At 40.4% G+C, this 23,919-nt stretch overlaps 1 protein-coding gene across 9 annotated transcripts in view; it reads left to right on the top strand.

Annotated features, from left to right (window-relative positions):
• The window catches only part of TSNARE1 (t-SNARE domain containing 1), a 460,205-nt gene that overhangs the window by 297,074 nt on the left and 139,212 nt on the right, over positions 1-23,919 (top strand). The gene's annotated exons all lie outside the window — the stretch shown is intronic.

Genomic DNA, 23,919 nt, shown 5'->3' with positions numbered 1-23,919 from the left:
GCCTCCATGGGAGCAGCACCTTTTCCTGGGAGATAAATTGAAATTCAGTCCCTTGCTTTTGGTCCCTGCCTGAGCTGTGTCCTTACTCTGCCCCTCTTGCCCATGCACTATGCTGAACCTGACCCAACTCACTCATTTTTCTCTCTGTCTTGGTCTTGGATCTCCTTCATTTCCTCTCTGGAGGTCCCTGACCTTTGGGCTGACCCTGATTTTTGTCACTGGACCTGCTCAGGTGCTGTGGGACTGAGCCCTTGGTGGTGAGGGTGCTGCCCCAGCTCCCCTTCCTGTCACCCCCTTTCCTGGTTTGCCCTCCCTGGAAGAGCAGCTTGGGTCTACAGCTCCCTGGAAACTCAAAATAAAAATTCTCTCAGGGGTCCATAAACTTAATCACTTTGAATGGTTTCTGAGAAAGCTGAACCCAGTGTTCACCAGCTCTGGTAGCTGTGCTGTGAGTCACGAGAAACCTGAATTTTATTTCTGATGGTCCAGTCAGAGATGAAATTGGTGTGCCCCTTGTGTGATTCAGTGTTTTGTTTTGGGTTTTTTTGTTTGTTTGTTTTGATTTGTTTTGTTTTTGTCTTTTTCTGTTGGTTTTTTGGGGACATATTTATAAAAAGAAAAAAACATTTTTTGACCCATAAATTTTGAAACAGCTGTGGTGTGATCAGTGGGGATATTGAATAGCTTTACTACTGATGCTACTTTTCCACAGCCAAAAGGAATTATTAATTTGATAAGACAGGGGTTTTTTTGGTGCTAAAAGAGATAATAGAGTCAAAATGAAGAGGGGACTGAAGTGCTACTTGGACCCTTGGGCTCTGATAGAGACTAATCCCAAATAACAAATGGAAACACATCTTTTCCACCACGATGACAAAGGTGATGGTCATTAATAGTCTGAAAGCCTCTATAAATGACAACGAGAATTCACAACTTTTAGGAGCAGATATGCTGGAGGACAAAGGAGAGATGACATATTTCTGTATCAACCTGGAAATTCACTGTAGAGAGAAAAAGAATGCTGAATATAGGTACTGCTTGCATAAAGCTGAATTGTGTTGGCAGGGAAGACATTGAATTCTGGGTATTGCATTTAGAGAGGATTTAAACATAGCAGAGGATCAGCAGCAAGCCATAAAGTAAGACCTGAAAGTCCAAGGATTTGGAAATGAGAGCAGCATGCCCAAGACCAGGCAGCAGATTGATCTATGCAGCAGGAAATGAGGGCAGAGAGAAATACAAAGCAGCAGAACGATGTGAGAGACAAAGTCGAGCTTACTTTTAGGTTTTTGTTTTTAATTTAAGTTGCTCTCTAAATACTTGGAGTGCTTTCCAGCATGCACTGAAACAGCCACCAAGTCATAGCCTGCCTTGAATCTGGAGAATCGTTGTGGAATTGGGACAGGAATAATCTGGTAGAAAGAAAGAAGAATACACTCCCCACTCTGCCCATGCTGCTTCTGCACCAGCTGAGGGACGTTGTCTGCTCTCCCCAGCCCCAGAGGTTGTGAAATACAACCTGTGTGTGCTGTGCCTGCTGGCTGTGGCACTCAGCCTGCTGCATCAATGGCCATTGCCATAAACACCCAGTGGACACCAGGAATTGGATTACATCTCCAACATGTTCCCCAGCCTTTTCCAGCAGCGCTGCCCTCAGTGACAGGTAGCGTGGGTGCTGTTTTATTGCTTTTTCCCTGGTCTTCCTTGCATTTTAGCATCCAAAGCTAGTTAGGATTGAGCAACAGAAAGAAGCTGTTGAATTGTTGTTGTCCAGCAGATCAAACAATCCTCGTGTCCCTGCTTTGTTTGCATCCATGAATAAAAAGTTGGTCCCTGTGTAGCCATCCACAGATGGCTCTTCAGAGACAAACAGGCATAAACTTGAAAAGCTTCGCCTCATGGCTGGAGTTTTTGTGGTCCATCTTCTATATGCAGTTCCAATTCCTGAAGAACAGGTGAGGAGTCAGCAGAATTTCTTCATAATAAAATCAAAACAAAATTATTGATGGAGAGCAATAAGAAAAATACTCACCTCCAGAAAGTGGCAGACTTTTTTTTCACAGAATTGCAGAATTTTTGAGGTTGGAAAATACCTCCAAGATCACCGAGTCCAACCTTTGACCAATCACCACCTTGCCCACTAAACCCTCTCAGAAAGTGCCACATCTGCTCATCTTTTGAACACTTCCAGGGATGGTGACTCCACCGCTTTCCTGGGCAGCCTGTTCCAATGTTTAACCACTCTTTCAGTGAAGACTTTTTTCTTAATATCCAACCTACATCTTCTCTGGCATGACTCGAGGCTGTTTTCCATTGTCCTGTCTCTAACTGCCTGGGAGAAAAGGCTGATCCCAAGTTGTTGAACTTACCAGGAGCAAGATGAAAGATGGGCAGGGATATGTCAGCGGTAGAGCAGCATCAGAAAATTACCTGAGTAACCTGAAAAATCTGTGTAACTTCAACTGTAGCAACTCACTGGGCAACAACTTGTATTAGAAGAGCTTCAGCACAAGTCCCCACAACTCCCCAACCTCAGAATCACAAAATTAAATAGGCTGGAGATCCTCAAATCCAGCCTATCACAAGACACCACCTTGTCAACCAGATGATGGCACTGAGTGCCACATTCAGTCTTTCCTTAGACACCTCCAGGGATGGTGACTCCACCACCTCCCTGGGCAGCCCCTTCCAGTGTCTGATCACCCCTTCAGTGAAGAAATTCTCCGAATGTCCTCCCCTGGTACAGCTTAAGACCATGTCCCCTTGTCCTCTGGCTGCCTGGGAGAAGAGACCAACCCCCAGCTGGCTACCTCCTCATTTCAGGGGGTTGTGGAGAGTGGTAAGATCCCCCCTGAGCCTCTTTTTCCCCAGGATAAAGCCTTTGGAGCTCCCTGCAGGTTCATTAAGTCTGTCAGCACGCTGAGTGCATTTATGTGCAGTTAAGCTGCACCCTGAGCTGGCTCTGGCTTGACACCTTGCTAACAAAATGTGCAGCCCTTGAGAGCACTGTCAGATGTCAACCTGGGAAAAGCTGCAGATCGATCCAGCCCTGCTGTGGCAGTGCAATACATTATTTTTTTCCCAGTCTGGATGTCCCTGCTGTCAGTGACTGCTGGCAAAACAGAGGCTGCAGCACTAAATGTATAAATGGATACCTCCATCTACAACCCAAAGGTGGCAGGTGGAGGGAGGTTCCTACTGCTCCTGTGTTGCCATGGAATGTCCCTGCTGGATGTGATGGACAGTCAAGAACACAGGATTTTTAACCAAAACCAAGATTTACTTTAATTGCATTTTTCTCAGTTTCCTTTCAGTCACCAAAAATGTTTAATTTCAAACTTCCTGGGACTTTACTTGTGATAATTATAAACGGTTTAGGTTGGAAGAGACCATAAGGATCACATAGTTTCTGATCCCCCTTGTCATCAGTACAGTCTTAATCACTCTTTTATAGATTTTATTTGTATTTATGCTCTGTTCTGCAGCTGGCTGGGGAGGATTGTGCTGCAAAGCTCATCACCCATCCCACCAACATCTGGGAAAGCCCTGTGTCACCTCCAGCTGGGAATGGTTCAGCAGCACTTCTGTATATTAGTTGGTCTCATTCTTCTTTCACTTTTTGTTGATTTGGTTTTTTTCCATGTTTCAAAGAAAAATATGAGGATTTTATACAATCCTGTGAGAATTATTCTTCACTCCTGTCAGACTGATCATTTGCTGAATGGCTTTTTGAGAGTGGTTTTCTTGGGGAAGCACTAAATATCCCCTGCCACAATGTTAGTCTAACACATTTGGTTTGATTTCACTCACTGCTAAAAAACCGTCCTTTTTTAATGAGTATTTTTGCTATTTATTAATTAACTTGTCTCTCTAGGCCATATTTTCTCCCAGTCTTTTCCTAAATGTTCCACCTGTAGCTGATTTTTCTTACCAACCTTACCATAAGTGTGGATGGTCCACTCCAAACTCATTTGTCTACATGCAAAGCCAGTGAATCTGTGACCCATTGATGCTCAAAATGAAAGCAGAGGTAAGCAGCAGCAGTGAATTATGGTGTCTTTATTGCATTTACATTAATTTTGTACATCAAAGCTTAGCCATCTCCACCAGGACAAGGGAGGAGAGCAGGGCTATCTTTGCTAAAACTCTTCCTTTATTTGAGGAGAATTTTTCATTGCTCAGCTGTCAGCATTTCTTGGGTTGCCTAAAATAAGCAAATACATTAAATTCTGTTATGGATTTATTTCTGTTTGTTTTGGGTTTTATTTTTTTGTGGGTTTTTTTTTTGTTTTGTTTTTTTTTTTCCTGGGCTATTGTATGAAAATGCAGTGAGATTCAGATGTGCACATCCACGCCCTGTGGTGAGGATGTCTTCATGACCTCAGCTGGTGAGCATCTGGTACCCAGAAGCACTGAGTGTGAGGTAGCCCTGTAATTCTTGTTCTGCAGATGCTGCTCTTGACAACAAGCCAATCTTCCATTGAAACTCACTCCTGTTTGTTTGTTTTATATTCCTTTTATTTATCCTCCATAGCCTTCTCCATCAGAGCACATCAGTGGTTCATTTAAAATTTTTGATTCCCAGGTCTGTGAGTTCTCTTGGACTGAATTTGTACATGGCTTTATTTCTTACTTTTCTTTCCTTCTTGTGTGTTTTTTTTTTTTTTCTTTTCTTTTTTCTAAGCCAAACAGAAAATTTCCTTCAGGGTGAAAAGCTGCCTTCCCCTCATGCTTTTTCTCTTAATCTACCTCAAACTGAAGAATGAACAGGATGAGTCAATGGCAAAATAAGTCTTTTTGAAGTACTTGGAAAAAAAGGAAGTACCTTGATGTTTCATCACTTAAGCTTTTTTTTTTTTTTTTTCCTCATTCACAATCAATATTCCTTATCTTTTCATTAGTGAAGTTCTACAGATATTTACCCCATATTCAGGGAGAGTTCTGGGGTGATAATGTGAAAGTCAACGCTTCACATTTGAAATTCCATTTTTAATTTTACAGGAAAAGCTATTCAGGAGATTCCAGTTCTCCCTACACCATGAACAGTTAAGGACATCCTTTACCAAATGATATCCAGAGTACCAAAATTAATTAGGAATTGAAAAGCTGTTGTCTGTGGATGTGGGGTGGTTTTGGGATTTTCATGAGGATGGAGCCAGGCTGAATTATTCCCTCTCCCTTATTTTTTCCATAGCCCAAGGTTTGGCAGTGAGCTTCACAAACAAATATTCTACATTTCCCCCTGACCTTCCTGAGAGTTTCACTGAGCAAAACAAACACCTATCTTCTCTTTAAAGTGCCCATTGCTCCTTCATCCTGTAACACCAATCCTGGCCACAGCCATCATTCCCCAAAACGAGTTCAGTTTATCAAGGCTGGGTTTTCATCCCTCAAAAACCTTCCATAACCTCATACAGGAAAACATAAAAATTATTCCTCTGTTTGCTTTACAGCCTTCTAACAAAAGAACACCGGGGGTGTTTGTTTTACCACAAATGAAGAAATCTGAACTTGTGATTTATCCTACCTATATCCCTATTCCACATGTCTAAATCCCTTAGGCCCAAATTATTAAAATTATGAAAAGGAAATTAATTCCTGCTGGATAAATGGGACAGAAGGATTGTGCTGCCAGTGCCAACCTCGATGTCGTATCTGCTATGCTAAAGGGTGGTACCGCAGGGAGAAGTGCCTTGGAGTAAAGCAGCTTGAAACATGGCCTAATTGAAATATGTTTCTTTAATTGCTTTAATCAGGCCCTTAATAGGATTAAAATAATTGCTCCTTTCACTTTTATCCTGTAGCTTCTTTCTTTCTTCACGGAAATTGTATATTTATAGCTGTTTGTGATTCTCTGCATTTCAATTCATATCTTAAAAACAGTCTGCTTCCAGCTGAGTTCACCTCCTAACAAAGAATGGTCCAGAAAATTCAACATAGAATAGATTTCCTTCTAATCTGAAAAGATATTTGCTGTTGTATGTCCAGATACAGCAACCAAATTAAATAACAGATGGTTATTTGTAGTTACATCAAACAGATGGTTTCTGTAGTTACATTTGGAGATGAAGAAAGGTAAATTTCAGTCTCAGTTTTCCCAGTTTCACTCTGGGATAAATCCAGGTAACAGGACTACTTTGTTAATTTGTTTTGCTGTGCTCTTTTTTTTTTTTTTTCCCCTTCTGTTTATAGTGGATTTTTGGAGGTTTAAATTACAGTTTAATTGTAAAATATTTACTCCATCTTACTCCACTGTAAACTCGACTAAGTGCTGAAATCAGAACTTTGCCCAAGTGTATTTTCAGGGCAGTGACAGCAGAACTTCACTTATTGTTACCAGCAGCAGCCACCCCCCAGAAGTGCTTACATTTCTAATTTTCAAGTGCATCAAACTAAATTATAGGGACACATATTTCACAAAAATTTACAATGAGCTTTAATAAATCAGAACTCCCCTGAAAGAAGCATTTTTGCAAATGTCATTCAGCTGATCAGATTTTTATAAATTTGTACTTTTGTGGCATTATGTACCATTCCTGCTGTGCTAATGAGAACTGCACATTTAATTATTGATTTTTTTCCCCCCTTTAAAAGCAGAAGGCTGGTTTCCTGTCAAGTCGCTTCCAATCTCCCTGCCTTTGTCCCCCTGGTTTAGAAGCAGTGGTTGGATGTTTCTGTTTTATGCAAATGTTAATGCAAAATATGAAAATTACCTTGAAAAAATTTTAATCAGTGTGTCCTTTCACAATAATTATAAGGATGAGGTAGAAAGGAAAAATTTGAGCTATTGCAAAATATCTAAAGGTAAAAAGAGGTCTTTAGAAGTTAAATGTGAATGCATTGTACATGATTTTTCAACCTTTTATCACATCAGCCTGAGAATTGCATATGTAGGTATAGGTATATTTCCTTAAACATTCATAATGACTGCATAAATATGGAATAACCTGAAGGAAGTCACTCAATTTATTTTGTTTCTCACTCATCCTGTACTTGGATACCAATCACATTATCCTACAGCAGACAGCTGAAATTAAAAACAAATAAAAAGCCCAACCAAACAAACCAATATCCAAAAAAAAGCACATATATTCTTTTCCTGGCTCTAAGGAGTGTGAGGAGGGCTTGGCTGGCTGCAAGGATCTCTCTCTGAACCTGTGCTAAACCAATTCTCAAACTCTGCTTCATCACTGCTTGAGAAAGATCAGTGTCTGTAGAAGCTCCTCCCACTTTTAAAAACTGTAATCAGGATTCAGTTACTTGCCCTGGCTGTTTGACCACCTGGTATTTACATTTTTAATGCCAAGTGAGTTGAACCTTGCACACTGAACCTTCTGCTTCGTAGCCCAAAGTGCTCCCCAGCCCATTGCATCTCAACGTTCCACGCTGTGACCAAAACAATCAGGTTTAATCCTGGAGATTTTTGCCCTGAAGGACTGAAATAGGAGATGGTGGGGGATGAAGGAATGTTGTAAATACACATCCAAATAGGACTAAGTGCAGAAGTTTTAAATTTTTTTTCTCTTTCGGAATAGGGTCATGAGTATGGTCAGGACTGAGAGTCACTGAGCTTATTTTTCATGATTTAATGATAAAATGACTGACAAACTTTAGGGAAAAGCAGATTTTTGTAGTGACCACCAACATCATTTTTGTTTCCAGTCTTTCATGAGTCTTATATAAGATGAATAACCCTGGCTTGTCTCCTAAGATTTCTATAGCAATCGATTGGCCCTTTAATTTTTCAAGAGCTTTGAGCTGATGAATATTGAGTTTTGCTGATGACCACTGACTTTTATAATTAGTCTCAGTTGCCAAACTCCAACCAAGCATTTAGGACATTGAAAAAGACTTTGCACTCTGACCACTTAAAATTCTTGCCACATGGACCATGCTCTTAAACAGTGGCATAAAAAATATCAATTTTTTAAACTATGCCCTCAGTGGGAAAAAAAAGTATTATTTTGTTCATAGCTGTTTTCAGTTGTAACAGTTGCCACTATCCTATTTCCATTATTTGGATCCATGTTATTAGGGCTATTACTTAGTTAATTTGGAGGGGTTTTTGTTTGTTTGACTGCAAACAGAAGTATCTGCATTAGGCCATTCACTGATTTCTGCATAGGCTTAAGAATAATGACCCTGAGTGACATTATTGTACTGAAAAACTGTTTTAACACAAATCAGTTCCACATTCCCAAGGATAAATATACCAGCCAGTTCCCCCAGAAGGTTGTGAGGAGAATTAAATTAAAAAAAAAATAAGATTGTGAGCAGTTCAGGGGTTATAGGAGGAGGATTCATATAAAGAATGTTCGATAGACTGCCATGTCCTTCTCCTCTTGGGAAGTGTTTGTGCATCACTTTCTGGAAATAAATGGCATTTTGTATAGAAATGCTTTAGCAAAATCTGTTTCCTTTTGATGTATGTGAAATCATAATCTTGTAGGGGTCTTTTCTGTGATTCAGCTGCTCCATGTGACGTTCAGCTCTTTTTATGTATCTGGCTTGCAGAAGGAAATGCATGTATCTATTTCACTAAGAATGGATGCTTTAGTAGGTGTCAGGTCATAAAATCACTTTATACCACTTCTTGGAGCAGTTTATGATGACTGGATATTGTGTCTCTGGTCCATGATATGGGGCATTGCCATATTGATTAAATGCCTTAGGCTCTTGCAGGGGAAAAAAATAAGGATATTTAATCAATAGACTTGTGCTTTAGTTACTGTTCCTGTCAGGCTGGAACAGAAATAGCTCAAGAACGGGGCAGCTTCTCAGACAATCTGAGAGAGTTAAAGTTTGAAGAAAGCTAAATAATGCCTTTGCAGACCTGTGAGGGAAGATAATCAACTTAGCAATTGCAAGAGCAGAGATTGAGTTACCAGATCAATCTTGCTTAAGGGTTCAAAAGGGCTGAGAAGGGAACTTTGGGACTTAGAAGGGAGCCCCAGTGAAACAGTGGCTTAAACATGAGTGGAATAGATTCTGGTTGCCAGTGATGTGTCCTGATCCTGAACCTTGCATGTGTGAGGATTAATTACTGCTCAGCTAAAGCACCTCCTCCAGTGAGAGACTTCAGGGCTGAGTCTCTCCGTGCCTGTATTGTAGCAAAAGGGAAGAATCAGTTTTCCCAAGATTTCCTAACATTGTTATTGCAGAAGGAAATACCATGGTTGTGGTATTTTCCTGCCATTTTTTACCTGTTATTACATTACTTTAACTTCAGACCTCTATCTTCAGATATAATCCTTTGGGTACTCTCAAGTGGCCATTCCACCCAGGAGAAATCCAGGACAGGTGAGTCCCCTTGAGGATGTAGGATAAGATTTTAATTCTGCACTGAGTGGTTAAAAATATGCACCTCTTTCTGCCGCGTTTCAAAAGGGATATGGAAAAATCCCAAGTTGAAAAGAATACCATGTATGAAAAAACTAGAAGTGTGTATAGATTATCAGAATGAAGACTTAGAGGAAAGTTTATTGCACTGTACGTGTACTGTGCTTGCAGGAGAATACTGAGCATCCAGGGCTCTGAAATGTAGCAGGGAGAAAACACAACAAGAATCAATGCCTAGAAGCTGGAGCCAGGCACTTTATACTTTACTTCATTATTTCTAACAGAAAGGGTAATAGAAAACTGGTGGAGATTACTAAAAGAGGAGAAGGCTTTTTATCTTCTGCTGCATTGCAATCCACGCTGCTCGCCTTCCTCAGGGCTGGCTTTCTCTGAGGGAATTGTCTGTACCTGATGCTTGTGAAACACTGTCACAGGGAGAGTGGCAGCCTCAGACAAGCCCTACCTTGGACTCAAATTTTTACAACACCTCAAGGAATTGCTCTGGCCCACAAGTTTTACTGAGGGCAAATCGGATCTATTTGTAAAAATTAATTATTTATTAGGCAGATAAGAGATAATGCATGAAAGATCTTAATCAGAGTTACTTACTGCACAGTGTGAGCTAAAAGAAATTCTGGTAAATTACAGAAAACATAAAACAGTACGTTATATCAAGGTATAATAAAGCCAGCAAAAGAAATAGTATTGATTAGGAGTCGAATGTAACTCACAACAAAATTATGATAATTCACAGATTCCTTCACTCTACCCCTGCGAGTAACCACAAAACAATGTCCCCAACTCGCAGAAAAAACTCCACGTATTTCCAGGAAAATGTATAAAAGATTTCTACTTTGTGAAAGTTTGGTGTGGCTTTTATAATTGTAAAGAGAGTCTGTCAGAAGTCCAGCTTAATTTGCCATTACTCACTTCAAAAGCAAATGTTTATTTTCAGCTGGGAGATGCCGGACCAGTGGTTACCACAAGGTGCTAAAATAATTCCCTACAAGGCAGCTTGAGTTATCTGGCTGGATAACAATTAACAGATAAGGTTTTGTGGGGGGTGAGAGGCCCTGCCACAGCCTGAATTAATGAAGGTGACATCACTGCTCTCCCCATCCCCAGTCTGTGGGAACTCATGGGATAAACCCCCTGTATGTGCTGCCTGCCTTTTTCCATTCCAGCAGACAGTAAGAAAGGGGTTGGCTCTCCAGCAGGGCTCTTGGAGCTGGGTACACTGAGTCATTACTGCTCGGGGTGGAAAGGACTGCTGTATGTATTCAAGAACAAATGCAGCTTGACAGCCTACAAGCTGTTAAGACAACCTGACCTTTGTGTGTCTACTCCAAGAACAGTAAGTTCAATTAGCTGTAATGCTTCCAGGTCCTGTACCACCATTAGGAAATGCCTTATTCAGCTAAAGCCGTGATTTCTTTTTTTATTTTTTTTAATTTTTTTTTTTTTGGTCAGTATAAGAAGCATTAAATAAACCATTTTAAGTACTGCCAGCAATAAGGGGAAGAGTCTCATATTCAGCAAGGTCTAAAAAATTAATTAGCTTTATTCCTTAAATACAAAATAAATACATTCTGTCATAGCCAAAAGCTTCAGGGCTGGGTTTTAGCCAGTTGGGTTCAAGCCAAGTTGACAGCTCTGGCAGCTGTTGGAAACATTTTGGAGTAGAGTTTGGGCTGGTCCCTGTCAGTTTAGAGATCAGCTGAAATCACCAAGCCCTTCTACAAAGACAAAAGGAGTGTTTATAAAAAAGGCCAATAGTGTGGAGAATGAGTCTATTCATGGTCTGTCAGTAGTTCCCATGTCCTCAGATGTCATTTAGTTGCCTCAGTTTACCCCTTCTGAAGGGGTGTTTTGATCCCTTGTGATCTTCTGTGTTGTAAGTGGGTAAGTGAGGTCTTTGACATCACGACAGCATTTCTAGAAGCTTCCAGTATCTGAGGGACAAGAAGAAGAGATAAAGTGTTGACTTTTCTTGGAGCAGAATGGAGTGAAAACAACGAAAACAAAATAATTTTATATGAGGTTTTGAGGGACTGTCAGATGAATTTGTTTAGATATTGGAGTTCTGAGTCTTCCTGAGAGTCCATGGAAAGCTCCCTGTGATTTGGATGCAGGATGTTTTTGAGATTCCTGGGAGCTATATACCATTGAGGAGCTGGAGAAACAACAGTATTTACTTGCTGTCCACACCACACCATACAAGAAAAGCTCCTTTTCTCTTATTTCTTACATAGCATTATATGCTAGTGCCTCTGAAACTAATCTGCACTTCCATCATGGCAGATGCATCAAAAAAGACAATCTGCTCCTGAGGGAACCCACAGGTTAAATAGACTCTCCTGGGCATAGAGCACCAAAGAAAGATTCTGCAAAACTTCTAGTGCTGCTCATGATATTTCAGTGGCTTCAAGTCACCCTAAATTAAATCCCGTTTCATGTGAGATACAGGAACAGGACAAACTCATTCTGGGGCCTTCTGGATCGGCTGAAGGCCCTGTGGAATGGCCCACATTTTTCAAATGGCACTGGGCTCTGAGACATCTGAACTGAGGCCCCAAATTAAAATCCTATTCCTTTTTCTCTTTCTCCTGCCCAAGGAGCTGCTTACCCTGATTTGTGCTCTTCCCTGCCACTGAACAAGCACCTCACTAAGGAAACACCACCTTGCCCTGATGCTCTGGTGTCCCAGTTTTAATGGCATACATAGATACTTTCTCATGTACTACATTCCATAAGTTTTGAATTTCTTTCCCTCTATCCAGCATACATTTCTCAATGCTTATTTTTCTGCAACTGGCACCCAAGTACCTTTTGAAGTCCTGGCTTAGGCTGGCATCATAGCTTCTCAGTAGGGGAAAGAAAAGAGACATTAATCCAGTTTTAAGAGCTGTTCCTCTGTCTCTCTGCATTGATTTGTGTGGAACTGTCCTTTTAACTCTCTTTTCTGTCTGACTTCTCATTGCCTTCTGATGAGAGCCAGTCTAAAAGTGCAGGGTTGGATTTACATCGATTATTCCCTTTGTTGTGTTCCTGTGACCCTTTCTGAACTATGAACTTGGAGTTGTGGCTTGGTCATGAAGGGCTTTTATTCCTATCACAATGACTATAAATATGGATTAACAGCTGAATGTGACAGGCATCTGAGCTTGTTTCTCTGAACAAGGAAAAAACCCTTTTCACCCTGTATTAAACTGCAGTTTGCTCCTAAGAGAGAAACATATTGGAAAAACCAACAACAACATCAAACTCTGCATTTAGAGTCTTTGGGATGAGAGGGACCAGCAAAAAATGCAGTGCCTTGATACCATCAGGCATTGCAAAGTTAATCTTTACAAAGAACAATCTTTACAAATGAGCAATTTTAATTAGCTTTGTTTTCTTAGTAAGTACCTTGTTCATCTGTTTAATACATTTTTGGAAGATACACAAAGTGTTAATTTATCTATTAGTCCTTCCTTTGGAACACAAATAGTAAGTACTAATAATGTGTGCCTAAATTACAGCTAATATATCAAGGGCCAGTTTTCTCAGGTTTTATATACCTGCTATTTTCCCCTGGATTTTTTTGTCTGTCTCATATTCCTTTTTCTTTGCCTGTCTCCTCACATGCATATTCTCTGGCTACACCAGAAATCTTTGGAAATTTCCTTTTTGAATAAAGTACTTCTTTCCATTTACCAGCAACAAATCAAGATACAGCACGTAGTACCAGTTTTCAGCAGTTGCTAAAGCAGGTTATCAGGTTATTAAAAAAAAAAGAAAAAAAAACAGTCTTTATCTACTCTTCTTAGCAGTAGAATAATTCATATGTGTCATTTAGTGAATCTTTGGAAGACCAGAAGTATGCAATCAGGATTGTATTATATGACCTTCATCAGTAAACAAAAAAAAAGTGTATTTCTTTGGTATTAACTGTTTTTGAATACAGATTGTCAGTGATTTTTTTGGGGGAGAGGGAAAAAACATTGAGATAATTACACTTTTGTTTCATAATTGAGTACCCAGCCCAGCTTTTATTCCTTTTGACCTTTAGAAGTGATACCTCATCACACAAGGGTCTCAGCCAGGGTCATGGATCCATGTGACCATCACTCTTTGGAGAAGCTGAAATTTTTCCCTGCTCCATAAAGCATCAGAATAATATTATTGACTGAAACTCAGTCAAGCTCCTAGACAATGAAAAATAAATGCAGGTATAAACACAGTGTTTTGACAACTACTGTTTTCCATTATTGTCTCTTGCATCATGTGAAATGCATGATGTGATCAGCTGGTCCATCTGCACATAACCACAGGCTGTTTGGAGAGGTTTGCCAGGAAAACCCTGGCCATTTCCACCAGCTCCTCTTCATCTGGACTTCACTGCTGGGAGAATTATTTTCTGTGGCCATCACAAGGGCTGTTGGACTGGTGCCACAGTATCCAGCTTGCTGCTGCCAGTGGAGACAGACTGTGGAGTTGTGGTGAGGTTGTTGCTACTGCTGGAGCTCCTCCTTTCTGCTCAAATCCCTGTCCATCCCAAAGGCTTACCCCACTGAGAGTTCCATTGCCTCTCTTTCCCTCTGGATTCCACAATATTGATGGCAGAAAAACAGGAGAGAGACTGAAAGACATGAAAAGCATCAATAGTCAAGGCCATGGGCGGTGGGTAATGGATGATGATCACAGGGGCACAGTGCTTTTGAAATCTAATGCTCATGGAATCATGGAATTGTTTAGGTTGGAAAAGGCCCTGATGACCACTGATTCCAACTGTTAGCCCAGCACTGCCAAGGCCACCACTGAACAATGGCCCAGGTGCCACATCTGAATGTCTTCTAAATCATTCCAGGGACGATGGATGCACCACTGCCCTGGGCATGGTCGTCTAATGCTGAACCATCTTTTCTGTGATAATTTTTTTCATAATATCCAATCTAAACTTCCACTGTTGCAACTTGAGGCACTTGTCCTGTTGCTGCACAGGAAAAGAGACCAACCCCTACCTGGCTACAGCCAGGGAGTCATAGAAAATGAATGTGGAAATGATTTTGATGATTCCTTCTGGTCCGTGCTGAAGGAAGTGAACATTTAAGTGTACCATAAAGAGTGTATGTACACTATAGAATAAGACGTATAAAATGCCCACTTGTATTTTCATCAATTGGTAACAGTTATGCTTTGAAAATATATAAGCAACATATGGTGATTATGGCGATGTTGATTTAATGAAGTGATTTGCTGTACTGTGAAGAAAAAGGGTAACAGGCAAGATCAAATGAGCACAAAGGGAAACCAAACCAGAGCTCCTGAAGGTCTGTATTTTACTAGTAAAGCTAGAGACACCAGAAGAGTTTTAAAAGACAGCTTTAATTTTCAAGGAAAAATAAGTCTAGGATTTTCAGCTTTTCAAATAGATATAAGCAAATGAAGAAGCACGTCAGATTTTACATCCTCGCCCCTGCCCCTTCATACTTAATGAAGTGTCATTAGAGTCTATAAGATAAAGCAATATTTAATCCAATATCTGAAGCTTCCTCCCCTTGGACTGTGTTTTCAGCTGCAAAACTTGGCCAAGCCCCAGCCTGAGGCACTACATCAACTTCCACCTCTTGCCAGTCCTGTCCTTTGTGACGTTGACTCTGATGGATTTTTCTGAAACGCATTAGTTTTCATCTCACTTGTTTTTTGGCAGACTGATGGAGCTTCAGCAGGGTGGATGTCGTGGTGTTCTGCCTTGTGCATCAACAACAACACAGTCATTTAATACTTTTCTATAATCTCTGTGAATGATGAGAATGAGCAAAGGAGAAAGGACGGACATCTTGATAATCAAATCCCTGGTGAAGTTTAAAACATTGGCTCTCAGAAACAAACTTCTGGCATACACTGTGATGGATTCACACTAGAAGAAATGTGAAAAGTAAAGTAATTAATATTCACAGTCACTTTTCTGATCGCAACAGCAATAAGAGAGTGAGAGAAAACTACAGAAAATAACTTTCTGCATTGAAAATCGGTCTAAGCAGAGCCAAATTTGTGATGCATTGCTTTTTCAAACACACTGAACAGGCACTTTAGTCCATCAGGTGTGGAATGAATCTCTTAACACATTGATGTGACCAATTCAATCTATGTAGCACTAACCAATTAGTCCATTAAAGCATCTCTGTTTTATAAAAAGGAAATAAGAATAATCGTAGAATCATGGAATCATAGAAGGACTTGGCTTGGAAGGGTTTAAAGACCTTCTCATTTCAACTCTCTCTGCCATGGGCAGGGCCACCTTCCATAAGACCGGAGGGCTCCAAGCTCCTTACAGCCTGGTCTTGAGCACTTCCAGAGACGGGGCAGCCACAGCTTCTCTGGGCAACATTTGCAGTTTCTCATCACCATCTGAGTAAAGAATTTCTTTCTAGTATCTTATCTAAATCTCTCCTCTTTTAGTTTAAAGCTGTTCCCCCTGATATCAGCATCTGCCTGTTTAAAAAGCTGCTCTCCCTGTTTTTCATAAAACTCTTTCAAGTACTGGAGGGTCACAGGGAGGTCTCCCCAGAGACTTCTCTGAGCTGAACAACCCCACACACTAAAAATCATCACCCCTCTTTTGTCTGACTGTAAATAAACAAGGTATGAAAGATTCCTCAATTCTAACATCGAGTTTGAGCTCATAGTCCCAGACTATATAAATTTTAAACCATCAAAAAATGAAATCCCAAAACAACAACACATTATTCATTCTCATATTTAATGCTCCCAGAGAAAAAAAAGAAAAAAACCAGATCTTTTACCAAACCTTTTCCTTTGTGGATACCTCAGGCAGGATGTTATTCCTGTATAACAGTAAGCTGTGCTGTCCCACTGTAATTCTCTAGGGAATAATGGCAAAGTAAACATCCTCAGAGAGGTGAGAAGTTGTTCAGCCTTTCATCACTCCTTTGAGAAATGACCACAGGAGTTTGTTTTCTTGTTTTCCTGTTTTCCACTGAACATGAAATGAAACTCCCTACGCAAGTCCACAGAATTCACTGGAGAGAGATCCCTTAATCCCCATTGCCAAGGCAGGGTTCAAAGGGGTGAGGTCAGAGGGAAACACCTCTCTCCAAATATGTTTTCCAACAAGGTTGGCATCAGATTTGAATTTTTAGAAACCAGGATGGCTCTTTTTCTTTTAAACCTCCTTCTCCTTTCCACTTTGTCTGCAGCCATGTTATTTCCAAGCATGTGCCATTTGTGAGTCTTTGCATCTGTGTATCTTCTCTGATCTGCATAAATTTACAATCTTTCAGCTGGTTTCTATGAAGTTGGCCAAAGCAGAAATCTTCAGTCTTATGCTCTGACAAAATTTTGGAAAAACCTCTACCCAGGTAGAGGAGAGATACTATTAATAACTCCACCAGGGGAATGGGTATAAGGCAGGTTCATTCTCTGCTAGATATAAAATACCAGCACAACAGAAAGCTTGAGAAAAACAACTTTGGTAGTGTTGTTGCTCTCTGAGTTACTAAATTTTGAAGTAAACTTCAAAAGGATCCACCATTGCTACAATGGAGAGCATGGAACAAATGGACTCTCTGTATTTGTGGTGCTCTAAAATAAAAATCCAACAGGATCTGTAGTGAAGATTATGCTTTTTATTAAGCTGACCCAGATATCTGGGAAAAAACAAAACTAGAAATTCTCTTAGGAGTACAGACCTTGGAGTGGCCTGAAGAATGGCACATGAGCCTCAAAGTTTTCTGCCCCTTCCCTCAGTTATTTCCTTTCTCTAATAAAAGATCTATTCACCTCCTACAAAGCTTTTTTGACTGACATCACACTGATCTGAATTACCTGCAACTCCTCCACAGCAGCAGGATTGGAACTAGGTGATCTCTAAGGTCCCTTCCTGCCAGACCATTCTGGGATTCAATGAGATTATAAAGTGAAGAAACAGTGTCCAGACAAGAAAAGATTAAAAAAAATAAGAAGAAAAAGAGTTATTTAGTTATTAGAGAATCAAGCCCTGAAAATCTGTTTGTCTAGGGTTTTTAAAATGTTTAAATCTCAGATTATGATGATGCTGCATGCAGCATGGACAGACAGAGACAGTTTTTAGTTACAAGAATCTTCAATTTTATGGCTATAATTTTCTCCCTCACTTGCAAAAAGTCCTGTGCCCTCTGACTGAGCACACACACAAATCAAAACCATACAAATGAGGAGGTGGCTGTCATGGTTATGTGTAGGTACCAAGAGATTTTCCATTTAATAGAGCCCAACACCTGGCTATTTAATAGAGGTCACCAGCTAAATCAGTTAGAAACGGCTTAGGCAGGCATGTGGAAGCAGGGCTGAATTAGAAATAAGTGAATCCTAGCTTTGGCCACAAATGTGTGGAAAATGAAACTAAATTAAGTTGCTTCAGCCCTTTCACAGGCACAAACTGATATAAATTGGTTTCATTAAAAAACCCTAATATATTTTAAGGCTGCAGTCCTAACCTATTAAGTTTTGTGTGGTTGCCGAGAGCAAGTAGCTTAGTGGCATTTTATGTAGCAAATGAACAGGGGACAAATAGAATTTTATTGCTTTGTAAATGAAAAGGCTGGGAAATTTTGGAATAAAATTGATTTTCACATCTGGAAAAGTTTGCCTTATCATTAGTGCTGTGCTTGCTCTCTCTCTCTTACTTCTTATTTTTCACTCCATTGTTTTCCACTTATTTTGCAAGGCAGCCGTGTAATTTCCATTCTCATTCATTCATGTTCCCAAATTGTGTTTTTCTTTTCCAAGTGTAATGTTTAAAAGTTTTTGCACAGGGGCTGCTCAGATGAACTGTTCCTTGGATGAAGTGGGATGTGTGCTGGTCCCTGCCTTTTTTCTTCTCAGACCTCTGGGGATAATATTTGCAAAAGTGGTTTTGGAGCATTTTCAAAAGCCCTGACTGTGTTTAACAGAGTTTTTATAAACTTCATGATCCACTGGCCTTCCCAACTTTTCTGTGTGTCATGGAAATGCACAGACAGGAAGAGGCACCCATGGTATGATACAGCATTATATGGAAATACAGGGATAAACACAGCACCTGAATTACTGTGGGAACACCACAAATATTTAGAAGGGTTTATTAACTCAGGTTATGCACCTCCTTGCAGCTTTTGGAGGAGCTGGGTGGCTTGGCATCTCTTCACAGACTGACTTTTGCCATTTACATGAGACACTCTTCAGAAGCTCATCTAAAGATCACTGTTTTTCCCGTATTTAATCCCTGTTTAGAAACCACAGGTGCTCTGTTTGGCAGTGGCAATTTGGCTCAAAATAGAATTGTGTATCATTGTGCCAAACAGTATTTTTTTGTAAATTGGAAGTGCCACTTTAGTAAGGACAGGGCTAAAGCTCCATTCCACATATCCCATAATTTGCAAAGTGTTCTCAGTGCTGCAGGATGATGCAGTTTCCCATCCCACAACAGAGAGACAGCCCAAGGTTGCTGGATGTGTCTCACACTTCTTTTCATAGAACCATAGAATTGTTTAGGTTGGAAAAGACTTCTGAAATCATCAGCTGCAACTGTCAACCCAGCATCATTGTGTTCCATCTCCTCATGTGCCAGAGTCACACATTTTTTAAACACTTTCAGGAACAGTAGATTAGATATTAGGAAGAAATTCTTCCCTGGAAGGGTGGTGAGGGCCTGGAACAAACTGCCCAGAGAAGCTGTGGCTGCCCCATCCATGGAATCTTTCAAGGCCAGGTTGTATCTTGGTTTTAACAACCTAGTGTAATGAGAGGTGATCTGGATCTTAGCAGGAGTATCTGGAATAGGTGATCTTTAAGGTTCCTTCAACCCAAAGCATTCTATGATTCTGTGATTTTACCCTTGGACATTGTCTTTCTGTGTTACAGAAATGTTTGCAGGAGCCTGTACTGCACCTGCCCACTGCACGGGTTCTGTGCTTACTTTCATTAATTCCTTTCTTATTAAAAGGTACAAATTCTTCACACACACAAAAAAAAAATCACAAAAGTCAGCTGTGAGTTGGGTTACTGATTACAGAGTGTCTTGGGTTTATTATGGTGTTCTAGATAGATTAAAACCTGGAAACTTCCACACCTTCCCTTTTGCTTTGGTTTGCTAAGTCCCATTAGATGATTTTCCTAGTGAAGATCTGCTTCTCATAAGTTTTGCCTCCAGTGATGTCAGCTGGTCACCTTTTCCTGGCACTGAATGCAATTTAGAGTGAATAAATTCAGGAAGATTCTTTGCCAAGAATTACTCAGCTCTTCATGCCAAAATATTAATCGATAACACCTCTTAAAATTTCTCTTCGCTCCAATCATTTTTATAGCGCTGCAATTTACTGCATGGAAAGCAGGGTAGTAAAAGATAGAAAAACAGCTGTTAAGTCACATTATTATTAATATTTATCTGTCATTTACAGAGTCACAAAAAGTGTCCACAGCACTTTTGTGTTGCTCAGCAAGCCAGACAACACAACAGCTTTCCCAAGGACTGCAGCTGTAAATATGTAAATACAGGACAAAGAGATGCTCTAGTCAGAGAAATGTCTCCAAACCATCCCATGAAACTTTCTGCTGAGAATGTCTTGAGAAACCTTTTCGAGCTTTTAAAATGGGGATGGGAGGAACATATCCAAATCTGTAGGAACACAATTTTCAATCTCAGACTTTGAGCAAAGGAAAATTCATTTAGCCATGAAAAAGAAGATAAAGTTATGGAGAGGTATGTGTAGGACAGAGAATTCTAATTTAGAGCCAGGAGACATTTTATTTTGGTTGGGTTTGGTTCTGTTTCTATCTTGGAATTTTTCCAGTATTTAATTTTGTTATCTCAAATTTGCTCTGGAGTAAATTGAAATATTTATGTGTTTTCTTCCTATTTTACTGCAATGAATAGACCAGTTTGGCAAAAAACCACTTTTCTTAACACCAGAATGCTGAAGAGGCCAATGCTCAGAACACTCTTAAATGGGTTCAAGTCATCCAAGGTCTTGTCACTTTTTCCCATTTCTGTGTATCCCAAGAGAAGAGCTGGATCATTAGAGCCGGTGTTACGCCAAGGAGAGGTTTTGGTAAAGAATTAAATACTCTGTTTTGGTAAAGAATTAAATTACTCTTTAATTAATAAAGAATTAATGAGATACTCACTGGTGATGGATAGAATCTCAGCCTCAGAGCTGCAGAACTGCAGAGTGTTGGAGAGGAAGACAAAACAGCTCTCCCAGAACAGCCTCAAGCTGCTGGTGGGAAATTCATGGGGTGCCATCAGTTCAAGGCTCGGGGCTGGACTGAGGACAGGGATATTTACAGCACATTCCTCAGGGGCCTTTGTTTTATTGAAACCTTTTCCTTGTGTTTCTCTGTTAGGTCATGATGCAGGACATCCCTGCACGCTTGAGCTGCAGAGCAGCTCACCAGAGGCTGAATCAGTCACAGATACCTCAGGGTGATATTAAATGTGGTGTGCACTGAAGAAGATTGAGTAGGAGAGGTAGAAGCTGTATTGGTAAAGGGAAAACAGAGCATGTGGCATATTTTAAAATGTCACCTTGAGGAAGGTCAGAGAATCATAGAATTGTAGTCATAAAATGGTTTGTGTTGGAAGGGACCTTTTAAGATCATCTCATTCCAACCCCCTGCCATGGGCAGGAACATCTCCCACTACCCCAGATTGCTCCAAGGCCCATCCAACTGTGCCTTGGACACTTCCAGGGATGAGGAGTCCAGAACCTCTCTGGACAGCTCCTGTTTGTGGGAAATGAATTTGTAGAGAATTTTCAAAGCCTGACAGAAGGCTCACATGGAATGTATCTGTATGTAAATGTTGAGATAAGAAATATTGGCTTAGAAATGCTATGAAATAAGATAGATATTCTTAAGAGAAAACTAGAACTAGAAACAAGTTTCAAAATATAGCTTTGCAAATAAGACTAGATACTTTAGAGAAATAGAACTATAAAAGGTACATTGTAGTAAAACTTACGAAGGGTAGTTTTAGATTATTAGCTTTAAGACATTTACAGTGTAGTGTACCAAAAACTGATAGGCTAAGAAACACTTATAATGTATTGTAATTAAGAAATAGTTAGCTTCTGATTGCAATATAACATCTGTATTATCTCACCCTTCATGTGAGACTGAAAATAGAATAAAAGTTTTTAAAATGCCTCTCAGTTATCCCATCTATAAAAAAAGAAGCTTAACCCAATACTCTCGACTGGCCCATCTGTGGAATCAATGTGGGACTGTGCTACTCAACACCATTCCCTACTGAACTTGAATTAATAAATAGGGAGACTACTCACAATATTTCTTCCCACATCCTGCCCTGTAATTGAGAGAATTGCACACAGAGCTGTGTGATTCAGTGTAGGGCAATTCTGGTTTGAAAGGTCTGAAGGAAGAGCTGAGTTCAGGCTTCAGTGGTTTTCAGACATTCAAAACAGCACAAATGTGTTTTTATAATCAAGGTTCCAAATAGTCGTAATTACACTGATTATGCAGTGCATGTCTTGTTTTCATGTTTTATAAATCCTTTATTCCTTTACCATTGTGAGTGGACAGGAGGGTTGGCTTTTCTCTGATAAAAAATAGAGGAATAGAATTTCATTAGTTACTATCTGTGAGCAGCATCAGGAAAGCAATGTCAGTGCAGTTTGCTTGCCTAAGAAAATCACAATATCATAGGCTGAAAGAAATCATAGCAGTATCCAGTGTCCAGATACTGGAAATGAAGACTTGATAGATAAGTACCACCTTGGAAATGCCAGTGGGTCTTGGTCTTCCCAGGCTGCACTTTGAGAGTTGTCAGTGGTTTAGTGACATCCACCTTTCCCAAACACACAAATTGTATTGTGAGCTTTGACAGGTATTTCAGTAACAGCAAGATTTTAGACAAGACAATTTCTCCCTTTGCCTCTCTATATTACCTCTCCATCCTTTAACATTCAAGATAAGATTTATTTACTTTCTTTAATCCTAAGATGAAGTATATACTGCTGACATTTGAGAAATACTTGGAGGAACTTTGTTTGCATCCATGTTTTTTCTGAATTCATGCTTTTGCAAACCATGGTACATTGCAAAAAAAAAAAAAAAATCCTAAATGCTGGAAGGAAAGATTCCAACAGTCTGCTTTGGTCACACTGGATCAGCTACTCTCCCACAGAGGGGGCAATATGAGAAGTGTTTTCAGGCCATTGTTTAGTCACAGTTGGAGCTGTGTTTAAAATAAGAAGGCACAACATTGCACTTGATCCCTTCTCCAGTTTGAGAGTTTTCCTTACTGCTGCTTGCACAGCTCATTCCTGCTCATGCTGGAAAAAAAGCTGATTTCTACTGGGGTGAGAGAAGTACATGAAGAGAGGGCCCATGTCTCTTGGGAAGAAGGATCAACATTTCAATGTCGGAGTCTGAAGAGAAAGTAGATCAATCTTAAATTAGGTTCATGGGACATTTGACACCAGCTGTGTTTTTACTGGGCTCATAATACATTTCCTGTGTAAATTGGAAACATTGGGTTCATCTCAGACAATGAGGACGTGAGGTAAGGAGAAATGGGTGAAGAAAAATGGTGAGTGCACACTCTTACCAAAAAGAAACCCCAACCAACCAAAACACAAAGAGGAGGCTGCAGGCAGAACTCAGGACCCTGAAAAGAAGAAACTCAGGTTTCTTTCTTTCTGTCCTTGTGAGTGCAGGCTCTGAGCCTGTTCCCTAAGGCACAAGTGGGACATCACTTCTTGGCCTCACCTCTCACCAGCTTCCTTGAGTTCACCTGCCAGTGAAGCAGGTGCCATTTGCCTCCGCAGTTTGGAGGGGCTTAAATTACTTCATAAGGAGTCTTGAGTGCTTCTGAAATCCTGAAGAAAATGTGAGAAAGTGGATTTCTGTGAGTAAATTGTGAATGAGTAGTTTTCTCTGAGCGGTTGTTTAATTGAGCTGCAGCTGGTGCTGATTATGTTTGTTTTTCCTTCAGTGTCTCTCATTTCCTTTAGTTTCTGTTAATTCCTGCTTTCATTGGGTAACTGTTGCTGTACAAGATTTTAAGAGTGGTAAACCCCCTCCCCCCCAAAAAAAAAAAACAAAACAAGAAATAAAAAAAGAGTGTATTTTAGAAGCTTTTTACGACAGTTGTTCCTGAAGACACCTGTAAACTATTGAGCTGAATTGGGCTGCAGCTGCTGCTGATGACATGGGGTGTGAGGAGAAGGGTTGACTCATTCTTCTGGTTGTTCCACCACCCTGTCCTGTGGCTGGGCTTCCTGAGGTGGCTGTCAGGCCACGTGTGCTGAGTTGTCTGTTCATTTGGGTCTCTGGGTGAAGAAAATACTAAACTGACTGCCAGAGGCTGGAATGACAGGATGATGGAGGGGAATCACAGAATATCCTGAGCTGGAAGGGACCCACAAGGATCATCAAGTCCAACTCCTGGCCCTGCACAGGACACACCTCAAGAATCACTCTCCTTTCAGCTTGGAGAGGGACAGGACATTGGTATGGACAGAGGTCACTTGTGGTTTCTCAGGTGGCATCTCTGCCCTGCTCAGGTGAGACCCTACCTGCAGAGATGCCTCCAGC

This window comes from Lonchura striata, chromosome 2 (genome assembly GCF_050655825.1).
Source record: "Lonchura striata isolate lonStrDom1 chromosome 2, ASM5065582v1, whole genome shotgun sequence".
Classification (NCBI taxonomy): Eukaryota; Metazoa; Chordata; class Aves; order Passeriformes; family Estrildidae; genus Lonchura; species Lonchura striata.
The sequence above is the reverse complement of the archived record's forward strand: the minus strand, read 5'-3'. Positions and strand labels throughout refer to the sequence as shown.